Consider the following 27,978-nt stretch of genomic DNA (forward strand, 5'->3'; position numbering starts at 1 on the left):
GCGAATTTGACATTATTTGAAGAAAATATGTGAATGATTCTTTTGACCTTGTACGATTGTGTTTCGGAGTTCTGCTCCTCCTCTGGTGGATGGCATTCATACATGTGCAAGGCACCCCGTGACCCAGATGAGACTGGGGCCGATTTTGAGGATTCTAAGGATAAAGCCTAATAATAATAACAATAATATCAATCATGATAATCATGATAATCATGATAAATTGACGCGCAAATTACATGAAATTTTTGAATCTGCGTAACAATTTAGAGTTGAAATACTAGTACAATCAACCAAAACTGCGAAGAGAAGGGAATATGAATACGAAGTCACCCCAAAGGCTGCAATATAATTAAAAGAAAAATTTGTTCTACGATAAAACGCCCTGATAGAAACACCCGTCTGAAAAAGGTGAGATTTCGATGGTATTTGCACTCTCTATATTAGTGGGATTTTGGGGACAGAACAGCAGAAATTGTTCACCTAGGATAGCTTTAGACTGAAGACAGGTATTAGTAAGAAGGACTTCTGAGTTTCATCTTTCGGTAGAAGGGGGCCGAAAAATTATAATATAAAGAATCGTTAAAGTATTTGGAGCTGTTTTAAACTCGACTCTGTTTCTTATTGGTAGCCGATGTAATTAAAAAATAATTGAGGTTTTGTGGCACAATTTTTGTTCTTTGAAGGTCAGTTTAGACCAGGCATTCTTTATCCGCTGCAATTTAGTTATAACGCAAACTGGGATAAATGCAGAAGACTACTGCAGTAGCCTATTCATCATATTCACGGATTGTAGTGAACGAACCAATGAGAGCCTCAGTTGACTGTTGTGAGAGATATTTTTTGAATGTGGTGAATATAATGTTGTATACATCTCTGAAAAGCTGCTTATATTTGCGATGTCTGTTGGCATAGACAGTCTGGAATTAAGTTTAATTTCTAGCGCTGGCACAGATTTGATGTTCGAGTCACCAACATGAGTACTGACAGTTATACACTGTTCCCAGTCGTTGTGGTGTCCCAATAATGACGATTTCGGTTTTCGAAGATTATATAAGCAGACCAATTGTATTACATGAATTTGTCTCAGGAGCAGTAACTTGAACATTGCAAAACATCTTAATCTTATGGGGAAAAGTTCAAATTACAAAAATGTTTACTGCGTCACAACCATTACTGCTTGTGAGACACTTTAAATCAGTGAACCAAAATTAAGCTATTTTCAAAAAGAGTGCTTTTTTCTTTAGCCCTAGATTTTGACATAAGATACCTAAGGGGTGGGGGTTAAAAGGGAAGCATATGAAGGATGCTTTAACAGTCTGTTTATTACTTTTAATTCACTTTTATCAAATTTAATTTAAGATTTCACCGAGGCTTTAGCTAATTATGCGAAAATCATCTGTCGTGGTTTTGAAACTTTTAGGTTTACTGAGATAAGCAGATGTTACAAACCTCTCTAAAGAAAAGAATAAATCACTGAAATTAGTAAACTGCCCTGGTGCGTTGAAATTTTAAGATAGTTTTGAAATAGAGGGTTTTATTCTTCAGCTTATGATGTTTCAATGAAGGACCAAACAGAAGTTAAAACGGAGCACGTAGAGTTGGTTTAATAGCCTGTTTCATATATACCTCCCTCAATTTCAAATTTCCCTTCGTTCTAGCCAATTAAACAAAAATCGTCCGTCCATGATTTGTCATTGTTAGCAGATGTTACCAAATTTAGAAAATACTAATTGAACAAAACTGTTCGGCCTCAGGCAAGAGAAAATAAACTGAGAGAACTTATCCCCCAGGCATACACCAATTCCAATGATAACTTTTTTTAACGCTAATTCTAGTGCGCGTTCGAGCAGTGCGGCTATGTTTTGAGAAAAAAACAGCTGATTGGTTAGTGTTTCTGTGATGAAATTTAACGTGTGATGTTTTGTGGCCTGTGGTGTGTGTTCATTATAATAAGGTGTTGACATGTTTTGGTCAAGAAGATAAAAACATAAGCTTTCAGAAGGTAACCCCTGAGCTCCACTCTAAAAGTCTGAGTTTCATTACAAGGTTTGAACGGACGAACCGAATATCTTGCAATCATTTTGATTCATGTAAATTGCCTCGCAAGTTATTGATTAAGTGGCAATTGTGCTGTCAAGTGCAACATGACACATCTTTCGGAATACAGCAAACGAACTCGCTAGAACTAGATGATTACTTAGTTTTGAAAATCAATTTTGGCCCCTATTCTTAATTGGCTCTTTGACTTTTTCGCATTATAATAAGTTTGATAGAGAATTAATAGCGGATGACTGTTTACAGGAGCCATTAAGGTTTATAAGAAAACGAAAGAGTCACTACAAACTGACGGTGAGCTCGTCTGAGCTACAATTAGCGCGATTTCTTATCGATTCACGTACCTGTGTACCGACAAATTTATAATGCTTTGTGGTTGAATGGTGAGTCGAAAGTAGAACTATTTTGAGAATTGGAGGAACCATTAGAGTTAATCTTTAAGACTCTGATGCACCGGAAACAGCTGCAGAAATCATATTATTATACATTCTTTTGCGTCATTCCTACAGACGATGGATTTTATATATGTAGCAGTGACTTCATACCTGCAGACAATAGTTTTATGTGCTCTTGTCTTTACAAGTACAGCTCAGGAATATGCATAATAAAAAAAATTGCAGAACATTATCTTACGGATCATAGCTTACATTTTTTTTATGGTAATTATTTATCGTAGGGACTTGTCCAACAACCAATTAAAGAATTTATCTTCAGGAGTTTTTACCGGCCATCATTTCTCTCGATTTTCTTATCTGACTCTGTAAGTAAGACTCCTAAACTTTGATTTAATATTTGTTGAAAGAAAACTAAAGTAGATCAAGGTCTATAACTTACACAGGTAAGTGTCTTGATGACATCAGAGGAAGTTAGGGTGGATAGATGCCGCACTAACTTCTCTTATACTTATAAGATGTTGCTTACAGAAATGACAGCGAGGACTACGTGGCGAAAACCACCAAACGACGTAGAATTAGAATCCACCCTTCTCTCTGCCATAAAAAAATCCATTGTTTCTATAATCGCGAACACCCTAAAAGTGAGGACATAATGAAAATTTACCCGTCCATGGGTTTGATCGTCCGCGTGAAGAGAAGCATCGAAAGAAATATGTCATCTTCTGAGACAAACGTTCCGTGAACGTGGATGGCAAGTGAACCGAACTCAAGTACATATAGTCACGCCTTATGTGATTGAATAGAGTTCTGCCCTTTAAACTTGATGATCTGAGCTGACTGGCTTACGGGCACATGAAAAATATTATTCATTTAGTACTGGATACCACTGATGAGCAGCAACTGGACCTAATTAGTCTGTCTATTCCCTGGAAGAATACAAATCCTATGTCAATCCAACAAGACTCTGTTGAAGCGTTAACATCCTTGGATCAGCGTTTTCACCTAATGCTTTTTAGAAACCATTCAAACGGACACAACGTGTCTATATTGCAGCTTTGTTTAACATTAAAACAACTGAATCAGCAGTAAGTTATCTGCTCGTATTTTTTGTCACGCGTTCTTTTTTTTGGTATCAAATCAATGGCACCGAAAACTTGATTTTTGAACTTCTCTTAGTGGTTTACTCTCTCTGACGTAATTTCGCTTAGTGATACCTCTTGGTGAAATAGTTCAAAATTTTTCCAAATGTACTTTGTACTAATGTATGACAACGAAAAAACCTAAAGTTAGAAACCAGCGTTCCGCCGTCACAAGTCTCGCAGTCCAGGATGTTTCGCTTCATTATGCCTCGTTGTATTTAAGAACTGAAGAGGAGAGATCGCGTATAATCGGAATCTGTTTCTAAAACTATGGCAAGAGAAGTGTTGTTTTAAAGTCATTTCACCTTTGAAGTGGGGAATCACCGATTATGAGGTCGGCCTGCTCAAACATTCCTTGGAGAGAATTGGTTCAAAGTGATCATCGCTTTCTTTTACACCGAGGAAAAAGGCGCGAACGATTGTCTTGTTTTACAAACCTTTTGTCACCCGCACCATACTACTCGTAAATCGAAGGACCCGGCGATAAGACAGTGGGAATTAAAAGTCGTGAAAGAATATTTAAAAATTTTGCTTAGCTTCAGTGCAGGTAAGCAGATAAAGTTATTACAGAATGTTTTTCGATTTTATCATTTCTCATGCGTCCTGTGGATAAGCCATCTGACAGGTTGACTCACACTTTGCCAACCAGTGGTGAAGAAGTCCGGAGAACTGCGTGTTTGCAATCCCCAATCGACCTGTTGGAGACGTGAATGTTCACTAAAGTTGACTCATGCCCTTGCATAAGCATTTTAGCACTTGGAGCCTGGTTACAAAATATGAATGACATAGGAACGAACTTCGTCACCCCGGTATGGTCGTTATTGCTGCCTTCAGCAGTCGTCTTCAGTTAACTTCTTGAGTGAGACATTTGATAAGTTTCTCCACCAAGAATCCCACTGTGAATCGAAAGTGAAAATGATATTGTTATTCGTGGCATAGTTGATGCGGACCATTGCAGCAATTTGGAGTAGTTCGTGCTCAGATATCAAGAGAAGGATAGGAAATTAAACAATTGCAAACAAGCACTCACTGCTTCTTAAAAAGCAGAACTTTTCAAGAAAAACACTTATTTACATATAATCATCTACATACCACAGATAAACAACTAAGTACTGCTCTATAGTAAGCCTAATTTTATTGCGATAATAAAACTGCTCAAAAGCTCGGCGAGTCTAAGTCTGAGTTTATTAAAATGGAATTTATTGTCAAGGGAGAAAAGAGCCCACGCTTATCAAATTTGTAGCTGAACGTTTCTATAAGAAAATTAATTACCTGAAGAAGGTCATCCCATGAAATTGCTCGCGAAAACTCATATCGCAAGAATAACGAAGCGATTCGTGCGATTTGTGCGAAAACAAAATTAAAATTTGAAAGGAAAGCGTCTGTGGAACAATTTAAACAATATGCTATCCTGGGTTACTGGTGAAGTCGCCTCAATACATGTTCTGTCTATCAACCTAACATATAACGAGGTCGCCCCCACCTTTACCAGTTCGCTCCCAAATAGTAAAAAACTCGTTTGTAAAGCTGTTGAGGTTTTTGGGTTAGCGCGAAGTTCGAAAGTAGGGCGAGATAACTTGTTCTTAACTAAAAATTGCTGCTCAACAAAGCGCAAAACTGCGTCAAACTCTTTATATTAAGACTTGGGTAAAGTAGCAGCTTTGCATTACTCATGCATTAGTCGTGCGCATTTAACACGACTACTAATTTGCATGTGAAAATTTCATGTTCGTCGCAAAAATATCATAGATTCGACATGAAAAGAATTCATTCTGTGCAGGGAAATGCGTCGGAAAATTTGGGGGAAAACTTGTTTTTTGTTAGGGGGGACAATCGTTTCACGTTAAGGGGGTGAGCTCGCAAAGGTGGTAGGGGGCGAATATGCAATGTGGCCGTGAATATACCATGACCGCTTTCCGGCAATGTACTTAGTTTGATGCACATGCAGAATGTCTCAAAGCCTTTAAACCTGCAAAAAAGTTCAATTTATTTCAGTCAGATAGCTATTTGCGTTTTCCTTGTTGTAAACATTTGGGACGTCGTTTGAGACGCAACAACTAATCTTTAATCATCTGAAATTTCGTCGCTACAGGCCGAAAAGTTCAAGAACACTTTGGAGCGCACAGAAGTATATCAGGGGCTATCACGAAATAACAGAGCTTTTCAAATACAACGAGCATGCTTCGTAAATTTTTTGACAGCGCACAAGAAGTCGAATCGAAGATAGCCTTTTAAGCTATTTTTGGAGCATTTCAGAATATCAGCATAGCTTAGAAGCAGAATCTTGCCTGAAACCTGGCTCATTACAATCGCACAGGAAACATAGGCAAAGGAAGGCGTTTGGGAAGCGAAGTTTATCGTTACCTGTGAGGGAACAGTATCTTATTAATCTGACTATCTAAAGTAGAATATGCTAACTGAAATACATAGATCAAGTCTAGTATTACTAATCATAAACAGTCATTAAACTACTTTTCTTCATGGTGAACTCAATAAGGGGATCGTAACTTATATAATTTTACAAAAAAAGTTGGCTTTTGATGATGGTGTCCCTTGACGGTTGTGCGTGTTTCGTTTAGCAAATTGGCGTTGTCTTTTGATGACAGATTTAATTGATTACAAGACTCACGATTGACAATAATTCCGCTGATTGTTTTAAGTGTTAGTTTATTATGTTTTAAACCAGTTTTTCAGAAGAAGGACTTGGTGAGGATGATGAACCTGATTATTTGCAGATTACTCTGAATATTTGCAGAGTAGGCCGCGAAGCTGGCTAAAGAGGGGTCAAATTGCTATCAAAGTAACCTACTCATTTTTGTCATCAGCATTCTTCTCTCGGCTCCGTCACTTGTAATTTAGTTGTGAAACCTTGTGGAACCCGAAAAGGTTTGCGAGGAAAAAAGAATGATCATAAGCTTGAGGATTGACAATTATTCACAAAAGTGGAGGTGAATAATACTTGCTATTCACTTCCAAACCGCTCGCCAGTTTTCGCGCACGAAAAGCATTGTTCTGTAGTGTGGTATATAAACCAACTTTAGTTCAGTAGTGGTGTTGAGAGTTACATCCTCAATATCTTATTGCATTTTTCATTCGGCTCCATTCATGACTGAATGAACAGTGTGGAAGGCTCTGTCAGTCATTTATGGTCGTCAGGGTTAATAATTTTCTCCTGAGCCGATCCACCCAACCATCGTTTATACTTATACCATTACAAACTCTGGACACTCCCTAACGAGCTCGTTTATTCAACTGACTCTCAAAAGTGGCTCCAGACTATTCTTTGGAGGAAGTTTTTTCATAATCTTATAATACCAAAATAATCCCCATATTCAGGATGCTGACTGTCTTAATTACTTAGTTATGAAATAAAGAAGCGCCAGGTCTTTTAGCGTTACAGTAAGAATGCATAATATCCAAGAGTAGCCTCACACGAGAAATAAAATATCAATCAATGTTGGTTTTCAAAACTAAGCAAAGAAAATAGTATTTGCTTATTGACTCAGTGGAAGGGCCTGACGGGAGAATATTCGGCTGGAGGTCATGACATACGGACCGAGCGCGGAGAGGTCGGTGCGTCGTGAACGACGGCCAAGTATTTTCCCGTCCAGCCCGACCTAATTCGGTCAATAAGCAATTTATCATATGACCACCGACCAAGTTAATCATCTTATTTGAAGTTAATTAAACAGGATGCGATAGACTAACGCGCGCGGGAAAACTCGCACAAAAAGAATTAAGATTCTGTAATAAAAAACCTTTCCTTTTTCGGAGTCAGAACAAGAAAGTCGCAATTTTTCGAAAAACTTGACTTATTTTCTCATTTTGTTCACTGCTGTCACTCATTTTTTTGCAACAACAGTGTACAATTTTTTTGCTTTTTTTTTGTTTGTTTTTGCAATAAAACTATACAAGTGCACTAGGGTCTGAACGGCTCCGAGGCCCATTTCTCGAAAGACCCGGTAGGTAACGGGTTCGAAGCCATATTTTAAAATCAAAAGTTAAAGAGTAGAGAAACAGGCTCTGACACTCTGACCAGTCCGTTTCGTTTTCTTAGCTGCTACTCTTATTGTATAACTCTCAAAACGATTGAAACCCCCATCTTGAATGAAACCAGTACAGCTTTACGGGCCCGTTAAGTTACCGTGACCTTCGAGAAACGGGCCCCAGGTCAACCCATCGAGCCCTACACACGTCAACTTTCACTTTTTTCTCTGGGATTGCGTCGGCGGGGCCGAATGTGTCATATGAAAGTGAAAAGCAATAGCAGTATTGACTTTAGGGAAAACAACTGGTACATAGAAGAGATGCACGAGCAATGTCATATTTTTCACAGGAAGTAGAGAATGTGAATAAACGCTTTAAAGACATTTGTCGTTGAGAATTAAATGACAACTGCATCAACGTCAGGACTGTTAAGTGAAATTAAGTTTAAACGTGCTGATGCCAATGTGAAAAGTAACACTAAAGTGTATTCCTTATTGATCGGATTATAGTATGTTAGCTATTAAACAATTTCAATTGACAATGCTATGGCAAATATAGGCTAGACATTTTTAAAATTTGTTTTTACACTGTTTTAGAGTAAGTGTCATTTCCCTTCTCATATACTTTTTTAATGTAATTTACTTTTATAAGGATAATTTCGATGCACGTTTTCTGAAATTCTTTAAATACGAACTAGTAGTTGCTTTCGCGAATTTTATATTTAAGTCGTTTTTGTTATCAAAGTTAGTTTGGGTCTGATAAGAGTCTGATCCTAGAGAACCGAATTATTATGATTATTATTGTTGTTGTCATCATCGTTACTAACTGAAGCGTGTATCCAATAGATTTTCGTAGATTTTTATCAGACATTTTAAGCCTTTTAACATGAGTTTTGTAAATTTTTTAGTGATTATGGCAAATAAAGGATTATTATTGTTATTAAACAAGGGATTTGTTTCATTTTCAATTATCTTAATTGCTCCTAGTTTTCGTGACCCTTCTTAAGACCTAATACGAGCGTCGCATTGATCGCTTACAGCGTGCACAAAAGACGAAAACAACACAAGTGACATCAGTAAAGTGTTATTCATGACCAATTAATAATGCTAATGCAGTTAAAAAGTCGCTTTCGTAACGCTTTCACTCCCAACATCTCATTAGTTATTCTCCTGACTGTCTTCTCTATAATTCTTACGATGTCAGTTTGGAGGATTTGTTATTCCATCAGCCCTAATTCATATTTTCTTTATTCTCAGCACTTGTCCGTCTGCTTGTTACTGTATTGATATTCTAAGGAGAAATTCTGTCCTGATCACCAAAGGGAGTTAAAGGATTATAAAGGGGAAGCCTATAAAATTGAAAAAAGAAAATCAAATTTTGGATCGTTCAGCTCCGCCATTTTGTTGTTCCGTTTTCTGTCCGTAATATCCCCTGGTCTGCAAGGAATTACCATCGCATATTTGTCGAGCTTCACTTTGTTAATATGGCAAAGTGGCGTTGAAAGTGGAATGATGAATAAAAACAAAATTCCGTCCGGTATAACCTAACAGCTCGAGGCTAACGCTGTTTTTTTTATTATTTGATGGTTATAGGAATCTCTTCGGCAATCAATTGGAGGAAATAGCAGAGGGAGCTTTTAAAGACCTTGAATCTGTTTTTTTCTTTCTGTAAGTAGCACTGTTCCTTTGTTTTTCTTGAAAAGAACTAAAATATAAGCTTACATACAGTGATCATATATGAATAGAATGACTTGAAATTTAGATTACATTCTCCATAAATTATTTCAAACAGGCACAAAACTTAAACAAAACAATTGCCAACTCAGATCATTTATACAAATGAATAATTACAAAGTAACGTGCTACAACAGGCTTGTCACCTTATCTTTCCCGTAAACATCTCTAAAATTCGGTTTACTGCCTTTTTTGGTAATTGAAACTATCTTTCGTTGAACGGTGAGGAAACCAATCACAGTGGCGAAATTGAGAACTACTAACAATTTAGACCGACAAATTCAGATCACCTCTTACCAGAACACGAAAACAAAATAAAAGAGACTTTTATATGAAGGAAAAAGGAGACAGGAAAGATGTTTCTAGAAATAAGTCAGCGGAGGAATCTAATTTAATTCAAGCGCACTTGAAGGATGGTGAGCATGATGCAAAAAATTGCTTGATGGTTGCAGTTTACTTTAGCGAATATTCTTAGTGATGCAAGACACATCAGATGACGGAGATTTTAAAGGTTCTTGCGTTTTATCAAACAAGTAAAATGCTAAACTCGTTTAAAGCTCGTGAAACAAAGACTAATCCTTGATTGAATCCTCGAGGTGATTCCCTTGAATTACATGTACATTTTAGATCCTTTTTGCGCATGATTTTTCACCCAAATTTAGCGCGCAAAATTAAAAAAAATGGAGACTATTATTTGGCAGAGGGTTCGCTAATGATGTAAATCGTAATTTTCTGTTAAACGAGTACGATGCCACATCTTTTTAATTGTCACTATTTTGATAAGAACTGTGTCTCAATAGTCCTTTGTATAGTTGTGGGCTTGATGGCCAAGCCTTTCAACACGAGTGAGGCTAAGGGTGACCTTGTTATGATAGAGATGTTGCTGCTTTTCAAATGCAAATTTCTTTGTTATCATGCTAACTAGATACAGGTCTCTATCACAACAGGGTCACCCTTAGCCTCACTCCTGTTCAAAGGCTTGGCCACCAAGCCCACAACTGTAAAAAGGACTATTGACTTAAAAAAAAAAACGTAAAAAACTTATGGCCATTTTAAGAAGCAATTTGATAAAACTGAAGGGAGGATAAAAGCTAAAAAAGCGAAGAGTTGTTACAGAGTTCTTGGTGTATATTGTACTGAAGCAAAAAGGCTCACACTCGACCAAGAGTTTTCCTACTTCAACTTTGCTAAAGTGAGAAAAAATTAGGGTTAAGAAGTGCAAGTTGCAGATTTTATCACAGTCAACCAGCGTTGTTATTCCCACCTATATAAGATGTCCAACTTAACTTTGAATAAAAATATTTTAATTCTTTTATTTCATAACCGAATATGACGTTGAAAGCCTAAATATTATTCCCCGTAACTTTTTATAGCGATAAATGAGGGGTTCCGTCTGTAACCACCTCCCTCTGAGAAGTGCAGTGCGCCACTACGTAATACGAATTAAATTGCTCAGTTGCGGAAATCTGTTATTGGCGTTAGTGTTGAAAAAAATGGGGCTCCGAGTCGATTTTGCCAGCCACCACACTCGTGATATTAAAGTTCTATTTAAGATCTGACAATAAAACCACCTGGGTAGCACACTTTGAACTGCACAGTCGCAAGATTGGTCGCAGCGGGGTTCAACCGTCAGCAAACGGCCTAAGAGTTCATTGTCAACGGTCAAAAATGATTAATTTTCACTGCCAACCGTCCCAAAGACAACTCAATTTTAACCGTCTAGCAGTTTAAAAGTCTTTTGGAGCCCTACTTCAGCAGCTTACCATGACCAGTTCTAATACAAAAGGGATCTTTAGACTGGTAGGCCTTAGAAGGTACAAGCTCGCGTAAAAAGAAATATGCAAATATGTTTAGGTTGTGTACTGGGCGAAATATAAGGATTTGTATGGGAATGTAAGGTCCGGCAATCTCAACATAAAAATCTGAACTAGCTTTGAATAAAAACAAATTTATCTCGCTTGAGTAATTGTTCCTTTGCAATGTTTGAGTTTTCATGGCTGGTTTAGGACCGTTTAGCTCGACTTTAGCTCATCTGCCTTGCCCTCTATATCAATTGTATGGAGAGAACAAAAAGTGAAGACCTTTTAAGGAGGCTCGAAAGGGTTTTCAACAATGAACAGCAAGCGCCAATCAGTAAAAGATATCAGGACTATCAAACTTATCACCAGGATAATAACTCGACATATGCATAACACTATGTTAGGGCAATCTTTTAAGGGGGTTCGTCAGGTATTATCTGTTGCCATGGCAACAGTACAGTAGTGCTAAAAGACCCTCTAAAACTCAGTTTTTGAAAGATATCTCAAAAACCAAGTCGGTGACCTAGTTTTTTTTTTAAATTTCTTAAACGTCATCACATTCTCTACCTGTATACGAGATATAAAAAAAAACTACCTAGTAGAACTTGAATTATTTAGGAAAATGCTGTTTTAAAATGTAAAAAAATTTCCACTAGATAAACTTTTTTTAAATTTTCTTCAGGAATGCGTAATGATGTAAATAATTTGTATACAAAAAATCAGGGTAGGTCACCGAACTAATTTTCGAGATATTAGTTCATCAACTTAACAAGGTTTATTTCCGGTTTTTGCAATTCTAGCTTACACTTTTATATCCGGTCACGCGTTTTTAACTATACCGCTGACTCACAGGCTCATTTTCGCGAGGACGAGTTCGTGTCCGCGCGATTAATCGATGGATGCCCTCAGAGCGGAAAAAATCGTTCATCCTGAAGATGGACTCACATTGTTTTGTAGTTTTACACCTTCCTGAAAAATAAGTCATCATTTGAGACTCAGACTGCTTACAGTTACGACAGTTGGAAATGAACTCCGGAGAGAATTCTCTTGCGGAATTCGATATATCATGACAAGTTGATTTTGCAGATGGCGCCAATGCCAGTACTCCATTGAGGCCGGTAATGTTGAGTTTCTCGTACACAGATTGTAGTGTAACATGAGACAAACCAGCATCTGCCAGCTTCTGGACCATGTTTGTTGAAAGATGAAGTTTTCCATCGAACGTCTGGATGGTATCTTGTCGTTGTTCCGAGAAGATGGCTTGATCGAAGGCCTCATTCAGCGATGCATATGCATTTACCATGATTGACCGATATAATTATTGCTTATGTGCAATTTGAAGTGGAGGAGTGAAAAGAATTTCTAATGAAAAGAATTTGCATTAACGTCTTCCAGATTGTCACGAGCGTCAAACTCAGTGGAAATTAGGGTTTCGTATACGTCAGTAATTTGTTGGTCGTCGCAGATTTCGCGAATTTCTTTAATTTTCGAGGTACTAGACGTATGAACAAGACTTGGCTTAATTTTTCTTTTTTTTTCTCTTTTCCACTGCCATAACCGTGAATTTTCATTATTCCATTTTAAAAGGAAAACAAAAAAAAAATTTGCAATCCTTTCTTAACAAATGCGAGTTTGCCTTTTCGTAGTTGTAATTGACAGTGTATCGAGGGAAATATCAACAATCTTTCTCACAAGTTTAAGATGAAAATTTTATTTTAATTTTACCGTCTGTTGTTGAATTAGAATTAATTTAAAGTCTCATCTACATTTTTACGATCCCTTGTTTACTGAAAATTATGTTTATTTTTATAGCAACATTTACACTTCTCCATTTCTGTTCATAAAACTGTCCAATGTTTACAATCCTGGATCCAACAATGATTTCATTTTCCTTTTCATCTTCTAGGGAGTTGTTTAGGAAAGTTCTCGGTCATTTCATTTTATTAGGAGTCAAATACAATGCGAAACAAATCGTAGCACTCAGAGGTATCTACTTACATTTCTCGCGGAACAAAGTGAGACCTACCGAATGCACTCGACACGACTTTATTGAAGGGGTGTCGACTTCACCATCCTCCTTTAGCTTGTTAATTAAAATTTTTTTGACCACTTTCGGCAAGAACCCTGCCATCCGAACATTTTCCTACCTGCTTTCAAGAAGTAAACTTTCCATTTTTGTTTCTCAAATAACCACTTCCGCTAGAAACAATAGAGCTAGAGGTACCCGGCAGTTTTTGAAACGCTCATGGCGGCCATGTTTGTTTACAACTCGCCCGCGGATCTGATCGCGCGCGCCATCGCTTATTTCTCTCGCGAGTAATAAGCTTGCGTGTATCTTGGAATCCATTCTCCCCGCGGTCAAAAAAACCCTTCCTCCTTAAGGAGGCTATGTTAGCGTGCACCTTCAGTTGGTTTCTCGCGTGCAAGCGACTTAGCGCGTCCGGTTTAAACTGTAGATATCTAAACCCCTATATCAAATTAAAGCTTATAGGTTTGGCTATCAGACTATACCAAAAACTTTGAAAAAAATTAACTGTCGAATTTTTTACGACTTGTACATGCGAGCGCCTGAATCACCTTTAAGAGCTACAAGTCAAAAGGAATTTGTTCGATTGCTCTCAATTTTGACAGTAGCTAGTTTTACATATAAACAACGAAAATTGTCTCCGAGTTTTTTATTTCTAAACACTTTTTTTTAAAGAGCGATTTTTGTACGATCACTCCAAATTTTTTGAATCCTATTTAAAAAATGTTCTCTAACTTTTCACTGAAATTGAATTATGGCAAATCGCAGACACGTTTTTTTAGCGCTTTATTCTTATTGGTCGATTTTGGCTTTTGACATCAGCCGGAAGTACAAAGTAGCGCCTTTGGGGTTCCGACAGGGGACACAATTTTTCACATTTTTCCAATTTTTGTACCTCGGGTAGGGTGGCTGGGTCCGAAACTCGATACCGAAAGGCATGTTTGAAATTTCTTTGAGTACCCCTCATAACCGGATCCCTAGAAGAGCTCCAAATCTACAAATTTGCGTTCCATTCTCTCGTAAACCGTTGAATTGAATGATTTAAAACTGAGTCTCCGTAACAGCTGGATAAGCCTTCTGTGGCCTGTTGAGTTTCGTTGGGAAAATAAGACCTAGAAGGCAAAAAGTTTTTGTCTCGAATACGAGGTGGTGTGGGATCTGGAGGCCTAAGCGGCCTGCCTTGTCGCATTTCTTCACAAGGGAGAGCGAGCCGAATTAACCGCCGAACTTTGAAAGCCCCAAACGAGCGATTTTGAGGCTTTCTGGCCGAAAAAACACTTCCAAAATCCTTGGGCGATTTTCCCTTTTTATTAGGTGTCGATGTTAGTTTTAAATTTTCATCATCGCTGCTGTTTTGTGAATCGTCAATCGACGAGTAAAACGAAATTCTCGTAGAACTTGATTCTGCACCCTAAAATAGAAAGAGCAAAGAATTCAGTTTAAGTGGAGACAAACTAAGACATGGACATAAAAATATCAACTAATTTATTCAAGGAAAAGTTTAAGAATTCGGAGTGAGTAGTCCTAAAATCAGAGAGTCTTAAAAGAAATCAAGTTTATCTTGTGCAAATGCAGTATTCGAATTGTAACCGGCTCTGTCTCTTGGCGACAAAATGAGAACACATGACCTTCCTTGTGAAACCGCTGAGACTCAGGGGACCCACGCATGTGTCAAATTCTTAGGCGGGAAAATCAATTATATTACCGACGAAGAAATCGCCCCATCCGTCTAGGTTCAGCGTTCATCAAGATCAATTTTTTGAATTTTAGTCGCTCTTTTATTAAGGGAAAATAGTGCCTTAGTTATTCTAGAACTTAAGCAGTGCCAAGGAGATCTGCACCATCGAAACCGTCCTTTTCTGCAAGATAGGATACGAACAAAGATTTTAGGAGGAGTCAAGTTTGTGTAGATAAATTTGCAATAAAAGGTGTTGTTAAGCAAATTTGTTTAGCTTACCTATCCTCTCTAAGGTCTCTTGAGAAAATCCATGCGACTGGAGGCAAGAAACACACTCCTCGCTACTGTAGTTCATTATTGAGTCCGACGCATAAAGTCTAGCTATAGCTAGGTTCGTTCGACTAATGAGATACGAAGAACCTCTACTAACTATGACGAAGAAGAAGCTGCTGAGAGGCACTAGCTACCTAAAGAAGGACGAGTTTTGGAAGGAAATCGCTTTTATAACAACATTTTAATCGTTTAAAAGTTCACGGCATAAAACTGAGGAAAAAGTAATAATGGTAAATTGGCCACCGTAACGATTACAAAAGCTGACGTTTCGAGCGTTAGCCCTTCGTCTTTCGCTCCGACGAAGGGCTAACGCTCGAAACGTCAGCTTTTGTAATCGTTACGGTGGCCAATTTACCATTTCAACTTTGTTGATATATCCAAACTATTTCGTTACTCGCACCGACGCAGCCCCAAACAGTTTCTTTCGAAACTATCAGCCTTTATCAAAAGGAAATAACGCTGTTCACTGTGTGTACAACTATTGCGCCTTCCTGGGGCCAAATTGGTAAATCCTACTTGGCTCCTTGAAGGGCCAAATTGAAAAAAAGTTCCCTCAACATAGAATTCATAGGGGCCAATTCAGATTCTGGAAGAGTCGAAATGGTACTTATCTCACCCGTTTTGGCTAAAATAGTCGAAAACGAACCTTAATTGGCCAAATTGGCCCTCGATAAATTGGGGCCAATTTGGCTTTTGGGATCGTTTGGCTCTTCTCATTTTGCAGTGTACATATCATTACTAAATATGTCCAGTTAAGAGCTTTTTTCTAAGTATGTTAAATTACTTGTAAATTCACCTTACACTGTGTGTAAGGAAAGTATAATTTTCAATACACACATGGATAAGAAAGAGAAATATACTGAGCAGTATACAATCCTTATTCAACAAAATCATTATACATCAGTATATCGTTCCCGGCGTATAGTCGGCATATCATGCAGTGTTTGCCCCAGTCTTCCGATATACTTCTATCCAATAAAGGGGCATCCACTACACAACTGGTAGGTTTTCTTTAAAAAGCCGGCTCTGTTAGTGATGGAATCACTTCGTTCCCAACATGATCTTGGGCTCTTATTTCTATAGCGACCAACGTGGTGCGACGTTACGGTTAGTTCTCTAGTGGCGTTGCCCGCCCTTTTAGCTTCTTCTTTTAAACAATCTCCAGCCTTTTTCGCTTCCGCGATATAGCTTTATTCAAATGTGACTGTTTCCCCCTAACTTCGAAAAAATCAATCCAGCTTTAAATGAAATATTCTCTCTTGGAATATTACCATCCTTGCCTAAAAAAGTTACATTAAAAAATCTGGAATTATGTCCAGATTCTTTAAAGTAATGAACTCTGGAATGTCTGCAGGGAACACGGAACATCAGAACAAACAATTACGTTTTTTGATTTCGCAAGGGGATTTAGGTAAAGACAAACCAAGCATTTAAAATCTAAATAGATAGTGGGAGTTTTTCTAAAATGCTTTGGCTGGTTGTTCGGCAGGGTGAAAATCTGTCGGGAATATCGTTCAAACATTTGAAAAACCTAGACTTGGTGGGGAAAAATGAAAATAACAAAATCTTCTCACAACATGACGCCCAAGTCATTCTAAATACTGAAAGAAATACTTAAAGGACACTACTCTCGTGACTCTTATTATCGACCCCTTGATCGGAAAGGGACAAGAAGAATTAAATAAGTAGAATCATGTGTACGGGCTGGAACAAAAGGTGACATATCGCAAAAGAGAATAAATGGTGTAAGAAAACAAACGGATTTTCTTTTCTCTTGAAAAGGACTTTCGACCGCTGAAAGACCCTTACCAACTAAACGGCCGAGTGCGCATTGCAATAACCAAAAAAATAGGATAAATGAATGAAATTATATAGGATGAAAATAGGCAAATAAAAAAATATGGTGACCATTATCATTTTAGGGTAGTTTGTATCGAATAGTGAAAGGTGTAATGATTTAAAAAGTCTTCAGCAGAGGGCTGACGGTTTTTCCCGGACTTTTGTCCGTGGGTCTCGATTTATTATTATTACTTATTTTTCCTGGAGCGCGGAGACCTTTATAAATTTGTCGACATCCGCACCTAGATCACGCAAAACGAACCATGAGTTATTTCTGGCGGCCGTTTCAGCGGACAAGAAATGCTTTTGGCGATAAATTTTGACGGCAGAAGTATTTTACAGAGAAAATAAGGCTTCAAAATAAGAGCGACAATCGAGCTATAACGAAAACATTTGATACCAGTGTCTCGCTTTTGCACTTTCGTTCTTTAGGTACTCGAACATCACGTTCTTCAGGCTCTGAGTTTCAATGCCTAGAGCCTGTGCAGCCGAGGAATAGAGGCAATCCCCGTCATCAGGTGGATTGAATGTCACTTCAAGCCCTTAATGCTCTAGTTTGTTTTCCATGTCTGGCATTGCATGTTTCAAAAGACATCCAACAAATCGAAACAGAGATTACTTAGGAAGGAGAACGCAGTCAAAAGTCCTTCCCCCACGAACTTTATAACGCACTGAAACACGCGCAAGAATGCGAGAAAGTAATAAAGAGAGGAAACGCCCTAGTTAACTTGCGGACATTTCTGACCGCAAGATACAAGTAAAATAATAAAAATAATTAAGTAAGTGAATGAATAATAGATACCACTAACTTTTTTTGAACCCTTGACATTTTACCTACGACCCTTGACCCTCGACAAAAACCTAACTCAATCTCTTTGAAGACCGAAACTTTGATATCTGTTTTCACGCGAGTTGACTTTACTTAAACGAATTGCAAGGGTATGTAGTTTTGTTGGATTTTGATGAAACTTGGTCAGACCATTCATTGGATACTAGCTAACGCACAAAAACGTATGAGGCTTTAACGGAACCGACTGATTATTTTCTTTTGTCCAACTTCAATAAAGATTCTCTCGCAAACCAATAGGAATATCGGAAAAGCCTCACATCCTTTTCTAGCCTTTCATCTGCTGACTGATACAGTCCAGTTTGTTTGGTTGTCCGCGGTAACGCAAAGGTTGGTAACTCAGTTAAACAAACACCATCAGTTTTGTCTTTAATGGCTTGCGCGTGCCTACCGAAACAAAACCAGTCAAAACTTTTATTATTTTCGCAATCTATACGCTATAAGCGGTAGCTTTACCGTGATAGGTAGTTTCTCATGGTTTCTTTTATAGAAGCACGCCTGGCACGCTTTTTCCGGAGGCTACCCTAAATGAACAATCCGGCGAAAAAACCTAGTTGACTCTCAGATTTAGTCTGTCTTGACTGTTTCGGGTTTGAGGACTAGTGACGGCTTAGAAAATTTAAAAAGTAAAGGAGAGTAAGGTTTCTTTAATTCATTTACTTTGTCAAAGAATTGTGTCAGTTGACTTACTTAGGAGATGATATACGCTTAGTGTGGGCGATTCTTCCATAAGCTAGACGAAGGAAACATTCTAAAGAGGGAAAGGATAGAATGTTTCTTAACCGCAGCTCTCAGTGAAATAAGCCATTTAACATTTTCTGGTTATGCGGCCTTTAGGCGAATATTGTAATACTGATAATGGCATTTTAAAAAGTGAGTATAACAAGAAACCTGGAGGCTGGCTTTTCAGTCTTTAGATCCAAATATTCCCCGAGATATAGGACTGTTTAAAAATAAATAGCAGTCAGTAAAAATGGTAAGATCTGGAATAACCTTCAAACTGATCATTTGAAAGTTACCGGAAAGCTGCGTTTTTGACGTTTGGCGTCAAAAACCTTTCTTCATTGAGAGTTTAGTTTGGGAAATGCGAACATTGTGTGTGCCGCATGCGCAGTTGAATAAAGAGTGTCCTTGATTAGAATTCAAATTCAAATCGATTATAAAACCATTCGATCCGCCACTGGAAAACATCACTTGAACTCGACAAACCTGATGGAAACACTCAGTTGAACCGCTACAAGAAAAGAAAACGTCAATTCAGATCAGTGGTATCTGAATAATCTCTAGTTATTTCAGTCCAGTTAATTCCCTTCCCATCTTAATCGCTATCTTAGAGATGATTTAGTTCGGGTGTCGTACGAATATAACCTGAGAGTGACATCCACTACAATGTTAGATCGGGCTTGAACGATCAAGGTATGCCATTAAATTACATTTTTAGCGATAGTCATTTATTCAGCAACACATTCGGACGGAAGCGATTTCATCAGTGGAGATCTAAACCGCCACAACTCCATTGTCCTTCTTGATACACTGATGCCTGGTTTTTAAATTGTAGCTGATTGACACCCTTCCTTACCGAAATATTAGATGGAGTCTCTTGTTTGCTTAAATCAGCAATCCTGCAAATAAAGAAGCTTGCTGATTCTTGGAATTTGTCAATCACGACTATTTTGGCTTTGGAGACTAGCTAAGGGCTGAGTTAATTTAAAAAATAAGATAGTACTGTATCCCACAATTTAAAAAATAAGATAGTATCACATAATCTTAACAAATAAGATAGTATCCTAGAGACACTCGTCGCCGGCTATTCGCTGAGGGGATAATATACACCCAGTGTGGGCGATTCTATCATATGCTAGGCGAAGAAAACATTACAACACTCCCTTTTCGAGCTCTTAGTGTTCATTTGGAGGACCGCTGAAAAATGCTTGCGGGCGGATTGGAAATGAGGCTAACACAGCGTAATGTTCACGTAGAAAGAGAAGAAGAGTGAGAAAATTCGTGTATCGTGTATAATATTGATCTTTGAAGTTAAAGAAAGTGCTTGAAATACTTCGCCTTGCGCCGGAATAAGTCTTATAAAGCTACGGCGCAATCAAGAAAGAGAAAAAGTTCGGGTTTCGGCCGAGATTGTGATTGTTTTGGGTGCTCAAATGCACAATACTCTCAGAAAGATGGCGCTTAAACCGGACTTCTCATGTTCAAGTTCCCGCAAAGGAATCCACAACGAGATCGATGGTGTAACTTAATAAAAAGAAAGCATGGAAGAGATGGTTTTTATGTTGATAGTTTTACAGTAATTTGCGAAGAACATTTTAGACGTGAAGACATGTACAAGCCTCCCGGCGGCACAAGATCTCGCCTCCAAAAGAGCACCGAGCCTTTGATCTTCCCATGGAAGACTATTTCTGAACCAAAGCCGAAACGACGCAGGTTAGTTCGTCAGAGGCCGGATGGCAAATACTTCTTTGAGTGATGCAGATGAAGAGCAAATGGAACTAGAAAGTATTGACGATGTGTGGCTATCACGCTCAAGCAATTCGTCGTCTATAAACATTACACTATGAGCAAGTCCAGAAATTCCAGAAGGTATCCGGACAACTCGCCCCCTGGACAATTAGCCCCCAGTCTTCGGACGATTAGCCCCCAAACCACCATCCTTGAGATAAACTATGCTCTTGCTGTTTACTTTACGAACGTTTCCCTATCATGACTTTTAAACTAAACAATGTTCTTGTTATTTGCTTCTTACGAACGTTTCTCCGCCGTGCGTGTCGAGTTATAAAGTATATTTTAAAAGTGAACTGTGTTCCTTCTGTTTACATATTTTACGAATGTTTCTTCGTCATTTTGTTTATTTTGAGAAGTTAAATGGGCAGGAAAGAAACCAGGAACGAAACTTCGAAACTTTAGCTTATTAGCGACTACTTGTTGGTGTCAATGGAGGTTTGTTTATTTCAAACTCGCCACGCGTATTCTGCGAACTTTTACTAATTATTTTTTTTTTTGAAAACCCATGCGTAATATGCGAACGTTTACTTATTCTTATTATTACTTAAAGCCACGCAAAATGCGCGAACTTTTACCGAATTACCCGCGCGCAACGTGCGAACTTATAACAACAAACATATGAAACATATGTATGAACTGCGGTTATGAAACGTATATGGCACGATCCTTCGCAGTAAAGCACTATTTGAGCAATAGTGAAAATCAGACCTGAAAAAAGCGCTGCACTAGTATCGCAGAGGTCAGTGGTTCGAATCCCGTACAGGCCTGAAATTTTTTTCAGGTCTGATTTTCACTATTGCTCAAATAGTGCTTTACTGCGAAGGATCGTGCACATATACGTGCGAACTTATGTAAATTTGACGTGAGACATTTCATTCATCCTAATTCAGTGCTCATTTTTTTCTAAATTAACGATTCCTCCAATCAAATGGCGTGTTTCGTTCGAGGTCAAAATCTTGATCCTTGCGATGTGAATAAAAGAGATTTTTCAATTGTGGATACTCGTATTAGCTTATTCAGCAATAAATGATCACAGCTGCCCCTGTACATCCTGATCCAGGTACTTCACCAGGAAGTTACATTGGTCAACATGCAGATCCGTCTGGTTTCAGACAAAAGCTGAAGAGACAACAGCGGTCAACCTACCCGAACAATGCAGAGAAGACTCTTCGACCTCCGGATTCAATATGAAGACGGCCAAAGGAACTCAAAAGAACTTGTGGAGGCCTGTCCTCACCTCGTGCAACCCGTGTAAATTAAACTAAGTAAAGTTTGATAAAGATAGCCATTCACAAAAAAAAACCCTTCTTTAGGAGCCACAAACTCATAAAAGTCAATGACCAAAAGATGAACGTAACTTCTCCTATACATTAACTAAGAATGGGGGCTAATCGTCTGGGGCTAGTTGTCCAGGGGGCGAGTTGTCTTACATTCGTCCAGAAAAATCACAAAGTAATGGTGAAAGGAGCTCAAACGGACATTGAATCATGCATAGACGACTGGGAAGAGCACTCGTATTCAATTTCTTTTAGTACCAAGGTTACATTTGGCCAGCAGCAAGATTATATAAAAATACTTGAAGAGAGGATTGAACAACAATCTCTTCAGAGTAACACTCTAAAGCAAGAAGTGGGACGCCTAAAAAAACAGCTAGATGAAAATGAAAGAAAGAAATCAGTTTGGAGAACTTTAAAGACGACGACAGTGCCATACAATTATATACAGGCTTCCCAAACTACAAAGCTTTAATGGCTGTGTATGAATACCTTGACCCGAAAGTGAGTAAATTACAGTGCTGGACATGAAAGACTGTTCCTGATAGTCGTAGCTATCAGGAAAATCCTCAAGCAAAACCTGGACCGAAAAGAAAACTTACCGGCTTACAGGAATATTTTATGGTACTAGTTCGTCTAAAAGTTGGTCTATTCGTCAAAGACCTGTCCGACAGATTTGACATATCTATCGGACAATTTTCAAAAAATTTTACTACTTGGAGTAACTTTCTGTGTCTGGAACTAATAATGATTTTTCCCTTTCGTTCACAATCCGATGTGTCGTGGAACATGCCATTAGAGTTTTCTCGCTCTCCAAGCACTAGAGTCATTATTGATTGCACAGAAGTGTTTATTGAAGTGCTATCTTCAATGAAATCTCAGTCAGAAACGTGGTCGAACTATAAGCGCCATAACACTTTCAAAGTGCTTGTAGGGTTGTCTCCCAATGGCCAAGTTATCTTTATTTCCAAACTGTGGGGAGGAAGAGTCTCTGATAAAGTCATCTCTCAGCAATCTGGGATTCTTAATTTGGTTCATGTTAGAGACATTCTAATGGCAGATAGAGGATTTCATATAAAGCAAATTTTACCACCAGGCGTCGATCTGAATTTTCCCCCCTTCAAAGGCACAAGGCAGCAGTTGACTGCAAAAGAGGTTGAGGAAACAGCCAAGATTTCTTCCGTCAGAAATCGTGTCGAAAGAGCAATCGGTAGAATAAAGAAATAACACATACTTGATGGAGTCCTGCCAATCAATCTTGCCCATGTTGCAGATCAGATCTGTACAGTTTGCAGTTACTTGACAAACTATCTACCACCACTTCTTGAGCCAGGTCACACCGATAACACATAAAAACACTTAATGCTTCATCGCAATACTTTTTGAACACTTAACCCATGGTATACTTTGTGGATGCTGCTTAGAAGTAGGACTATTGATTTTCTCTGCTTACATTAATTATACTAAGTAGTTTATATATACCACTCTGTTCATATTTTATGCCAAAGAAACTCAGATAATGTATATATCAAAGGATTGGAAATATAAATAATAGTTAAATCCTATTTACTAAGTATACATTGATCATTGTGATAATGAGTGTTCAGACTGAACAGCTGTGAAAAACAATGTTGTTATATGTCTAGAAACCATGTTTGTTTCACAGGTTTAATGTAAACACTTAGACTTCATAATTGCCATAATCACAAAACATTGAATAGAAATCTTCACCATTGTAATGTATGGGTATAGTTATTAATCATTCACTTGCAAACATAAACATTGAGTGGAGTTATTATTTAACAATCACTGAAAAGATAATTGTTTAAACTGCAATCTTTAAATAAAACATTTTTACAGTATTAAAATGAGAAAAGAAGATTTTGGGAACTTTTTTTATTTTGAAAATGTTTTCTTACTTTACTGTTGCAAAATATTAGATTGAATACTATTTAAAGCATAAATATTTATTGATCAGCCATCCAAACACAAATGCTGCAAAAGTTATATCTATACTGAATATAAGAACACTTACAAACATTTCATCCAAGGTCTGTTCACAAGAAAACTATTAGAAATCACTAATTAATCAACAAGAAAATGATTGCATATGACAATTTTTTAGTGTCTTGACTCTAATTTATTTAAACTAACTAATTATGAGGATCTTAGTCTTTTAGATTGTCCATAATAAGACCAGCTACAATGTCTGTACAGAGGAACTCCTCTGTTTCACTCGCCTGGTGAAAACCTCTGGCAAGAAAGCCCTCTTGTAGAATTACATCAAAGCAGGCTTTGCTACCTTTAGCCACCATTTACGGTCCAATTTAAGTCTTTGGACAGTAACATCATCATGGCCAAACCACACAAGAAAGTCTACTCATAGAAGATTACAGACATACATTTGTCCTTGGATCTGATAAAAATATGCATCAGCTCTTTTTAAAACTGGGTGTCCATCTACAAGTTTGAGATAGAACTATCACTGCAAGCAAGCCTCTGTGACACTCATACCACGCTTGGAGTGAGGACATTTAACTTCACGTCCTCCTTCTGTTCCATTTGTGGAGGAGGGATCATACACCAGTCTGTCTATGCTGGCAACTAGACCTGGTGTTTTCTTGGATATATATGTACCCACTTCAGTCACTGTAAGCTTGGTATTGCCTGCTAAATGATGAAGAGCAACATAGCAGTCCACATCATCCGTTTCATGTTGTATCCCATAGTCGAGCGATGGAACATCTTCTTTTTTTTTCTTTTATGTACATTATATCTTTCAGAAAAAGGTCTGGCTCTTTCCTTCTAATAATAGCTTTCTTAAAGTTGGAAGCAGTTACAACGGTTTCTCATAACTTTTTTCATGCATTGTTCTCATTCTGACCTCTAGTTTCCCTTTCAATTTATTTCATTTCCTCATTAGATGTTTCTTGTCCTTCAACACAACAGTCAATGATTTGCTTAAAATTTCATGCTTTGCTATTAATGTTATAGACATCATTGAATGGAACATCTCAGTAACAAACTTTAGCATGCTCAAGCTCATTTTCATCAGTTGCATCATTGGGAATGGACTCATGGACTCGCATAAACTCTCAATTTGAATTAAAAAAGAATCTGATGGCTTAATATTGTGAAAGAGAAAAATAGCTGCTGCTTTGTAAAAAGTTAGACAGTTTTTCTCCTATTAATGCCAAAGCTTGAGTGCCTACATCTCTTTCTGCTGGGGCACGTGGGTCATAACTTGTGATCTTGGCACTCGATGTTGTGGCTTTGCCATATCTTATTTTCTGAAATACTATCTTTTTAATTGGACTTGGTTCCACTCTCATATTCCTGGGAACATTCCAGCTGCATAACTTTGATGTACATGATACTGGTTGGTCCTTTTCTCTCAGGCCAGAGCGGTTGAAATCCTCTATGGCAAATATAATTCCTCCAATGTGGTTACATCGGCGCATTCCATTCTCACCTCTCCTAGCAAATATAAAACAGTCCACATTTTAGAATTTTTTAGATGTAATCCTCAATTTCTATACATGATGTACTTCAACATCTAAACTAATATCAGAGAAAATACTTCATTGTTAAAATAGATAAAACGCAAACAATAGGCAGAAATACTTAAAGGCCCATTCCATCTGAGATCCTTTGCAGTCCTTTGTTTTTGTTTTGGAATCGCGCTACTGTTAAATGGCGAACTCTGATAGTCATTCACAACACTATTAAAAAGAAAAACAAAGATTTGGTGAAGAACACAGTAAACAAATTTGCAGCTAAATATTTGAGACTGAAAAATCATAAATCGAGTCTGTGTATTAAACTTGTACAAAGCTTACCTGATCGGTTGAAGGGAATTGTTCGGCTTCAACACTAAATAACATATAAACAGATAACCAATACTGGCCAAAACTGATTTACTTTACGCATTTTAACTAAAGAATAATGACTTGTACAAACGAGATCGCTTACATACATATCTCAGGATCTCAAGTAAAAATCAGTCAAATAACTATTCCCACCTCGAAAAAATCTCCCCGGAGTCTCTAGTTCAATCGTAGGAACAATGCAATAACATTTCTGCAAAAGCACTGCCCGTAGTGTAACCGAAACCCATGGTTATTTTCCTTGCCCTCCATAAATCATACACAGACTCTCGAAGTCGAATAACCTTTGCCGAGCTGGGCAGACTCGGCCCTCCTCCAGACCGCTTTTTCGGCGGCATCAACTCTTCAAATGACGTTTTTCACCGTCATACATGTAAGAATGAAAAACTATTTACTGATATGGATACTACGATAGTTTGTTGTTCGCTCCTGATTCAAGATGGAACTTTGAAAGCCCTAATTAGTAAGATAGAAGAAGATATCAAAGTGATTCCGCAACTACGAGAAAAATAGTGTATTTTTCATATATGAAAAATGATCCGGGCGCGCAAGGCATCTTGTTTGGGAATGGGCCTTTAAGTTCTGAAAAGAGATAATTATTCTTTGGGTTAAGCCAAACTTGCACCATTCAAAGGCAAGAAAAGCTAATAAGACTATTATAATTTTGGAAAGAGAATAGCTCATCCATTATAGACGAGGTATTTGAGGCTCCCAAATGGCAATTTTTATCTTGAAATCATCAAAAAATTCTTACTAGTTGTTACCCCGCATGACACTTTCAAGCTGCCTTTACTATATCGTTGTTCGTTCGATTAAAAACAAAAACAGAATTGTATTTCTCGGATTTCATAAAATGCTTTCACAAATACATGGCTGTCTTTTTGGAAAAGATGAAGATCCTTGATGTGGCCTTCTTTGAAAGAGTTGAAGGCTTTCAACTTTTTGTATCGAGCGCTTGCTGACACATCGAGGTTGCTGTATTTCAATGTCTTCTTCGCAAGATAATCATAGAGTTGGACAGACGTAAACGCGGGTAGTTCTTTCAGGTCTTAGCTCCACACGCAATTATTAACTTCTCTAATGATTACTTCATAGGTAACATCAGCTGTACTGGATGTAGAAGGCACGGAAAAGTTGTTTGAATCAATCAAAGGACCGCCTTTCGATCGTTCGACTAGAACGAAGCAACGCAGGACAAGATCTTTTTTTCCGCTTGTTGGCTCGCCAAAATTCCTCAAGATCGCCGTCAGCTCTTCTAATTTGAGTTTTCTTAAGTCGTTTGTAGATTTAAAATGATTTAGATTGCTAAAATTATCACTTGAAGTCATGTGTGAAGTTGCAAACAACAGTTTGCATGGAAAACTACGCGAAGCACGCTGTGTTAGCGTCAATCTGACGACTCGGCCAGCCGTGAGGGAGACTGTGACCGAATTATGGCGGGAATAGTATCCTAAAGAGACACTCGTCGCTGGCTATTCGCTGAGGGGATAATATATAGCCAGTGTGGGCGATTCTCTCATATGCTAGGCGGAGAAAACATTACAATTATATGGAGTGAAAGGATGATGTGTTTCCCCATAATTTTCAATGAAATAAGGTATTTAACATTTTCAGAGTATGCGTGAGGGCGAAAATTGTAATACCCTGAACGACTTTAAATTAAGTATACTTGGAAACATTTGGAGGCTAACCTTTCAGTTCTAAGATCCAAAGAGTCCTTCAGATCCAGAACTGTTTGTGACGAGCAGAGTAAAATTAATGAGATCTGAAATACCTGAATTGAAACCGTTTGAAGGTCACCGCTAGGCTTAGATAAATTTTAACGGCATAATTTTGGGAATAATGATCAACATACTTCTGGCATGAATACTAACATTCTTGAGCGTAAATGTTTCAAATGCGTTTCTATTACTTTGAAAAAGACGTTTTTGGGGTTCTTCTCAGCATATACGTTTGAAACGGCATTTCTCAGTACCACTCTTCTCACACTTTTTAGACTAGGTTACCTTATTAAAAGCTTGGCTACTGCTTCACTTACTCAGTAAGACACAAATACGTGTAGCCTAAGAATTAGGTCCAATAAGGTGATCATTTTTTGTGCGAAGTTGCAGTAAGCCGCTTTGAACACCCTGTTATTATTACCTGTTGGTGGCTTTAGGCATAATGCTACATTTTGAGAGGTCACGTTAAGAAGTATACAATGCTCAAAGTTTCGAATATGATGTATCTGGCCGCAATCACTGACTAGCTGCCTATTTATGGTTGACGTTGAAATCGTTCTTCTTTGAAAGGTTTAGTTTTCTAACGTTTGACCGCTTACGTAAACACCATTTCGACTCTCTAGTGCGGGATTGCTAATTATGCCCTCGTGAACGGCTGTGACTTTAATTCCTGTGGAACGAATCGTATTTCCAAGTTACTTTGGAGGCTCTTTTATTACTATTTCATGCTAAACATTGCTGTATTTTCTTT

General features: G+C 38.0%; 1 long non-coding RNA gene and 2 pseudogenes across 1 annotated transcript in view; all 3 read left to right on the plus strand.

Moving 5' to 3' along the window:
* Positions 1 to 27,978, plus strand: part of LOC148742595 (uncharacterized) — a 99,105-nt pseudogene that overhangs the window by 19,904 nt on the left and 51,223 nt on the right.
* Positions 2,731 to 27,978, plus strand: part of LOC148742596 (uncharacterized) — a 30,102-nt gene continuing 4,854 nt past the window's right edge. Inside the window, exons 1-2 of the long non-coding RNA XR_016000292.1 lie at positions 2,731 to 2,815; positions 9,169 to 9,243. This is a non-coding gene — a long non-coding RNA (uncharacterized LOC148742596). The remainder of the gene's footprint in view (positions 2,816 to 9,168; positions 9,244 to 27,978) is intronic.
* Positions 22,311 to 23,339, plus strand: LOC148742597 (uncharacterized; annotated as a pseudogene).

Source organism: Stylophora pistillata, chromosome 1 (assembly GCF_964205215.1).
Source record: "Stylophora pistillata chromosome 1, jaStyPist1.2, whole genome shotgun sequence".
In the NCBI taxonomy this organism is placed as follows: domain Eukaryota; kingdom Metazoa; phylum Cnidaria; class Anthozoa; order Scleractinia; family Pocilloporidae; genus Stylophora; species Stylophora pistillata.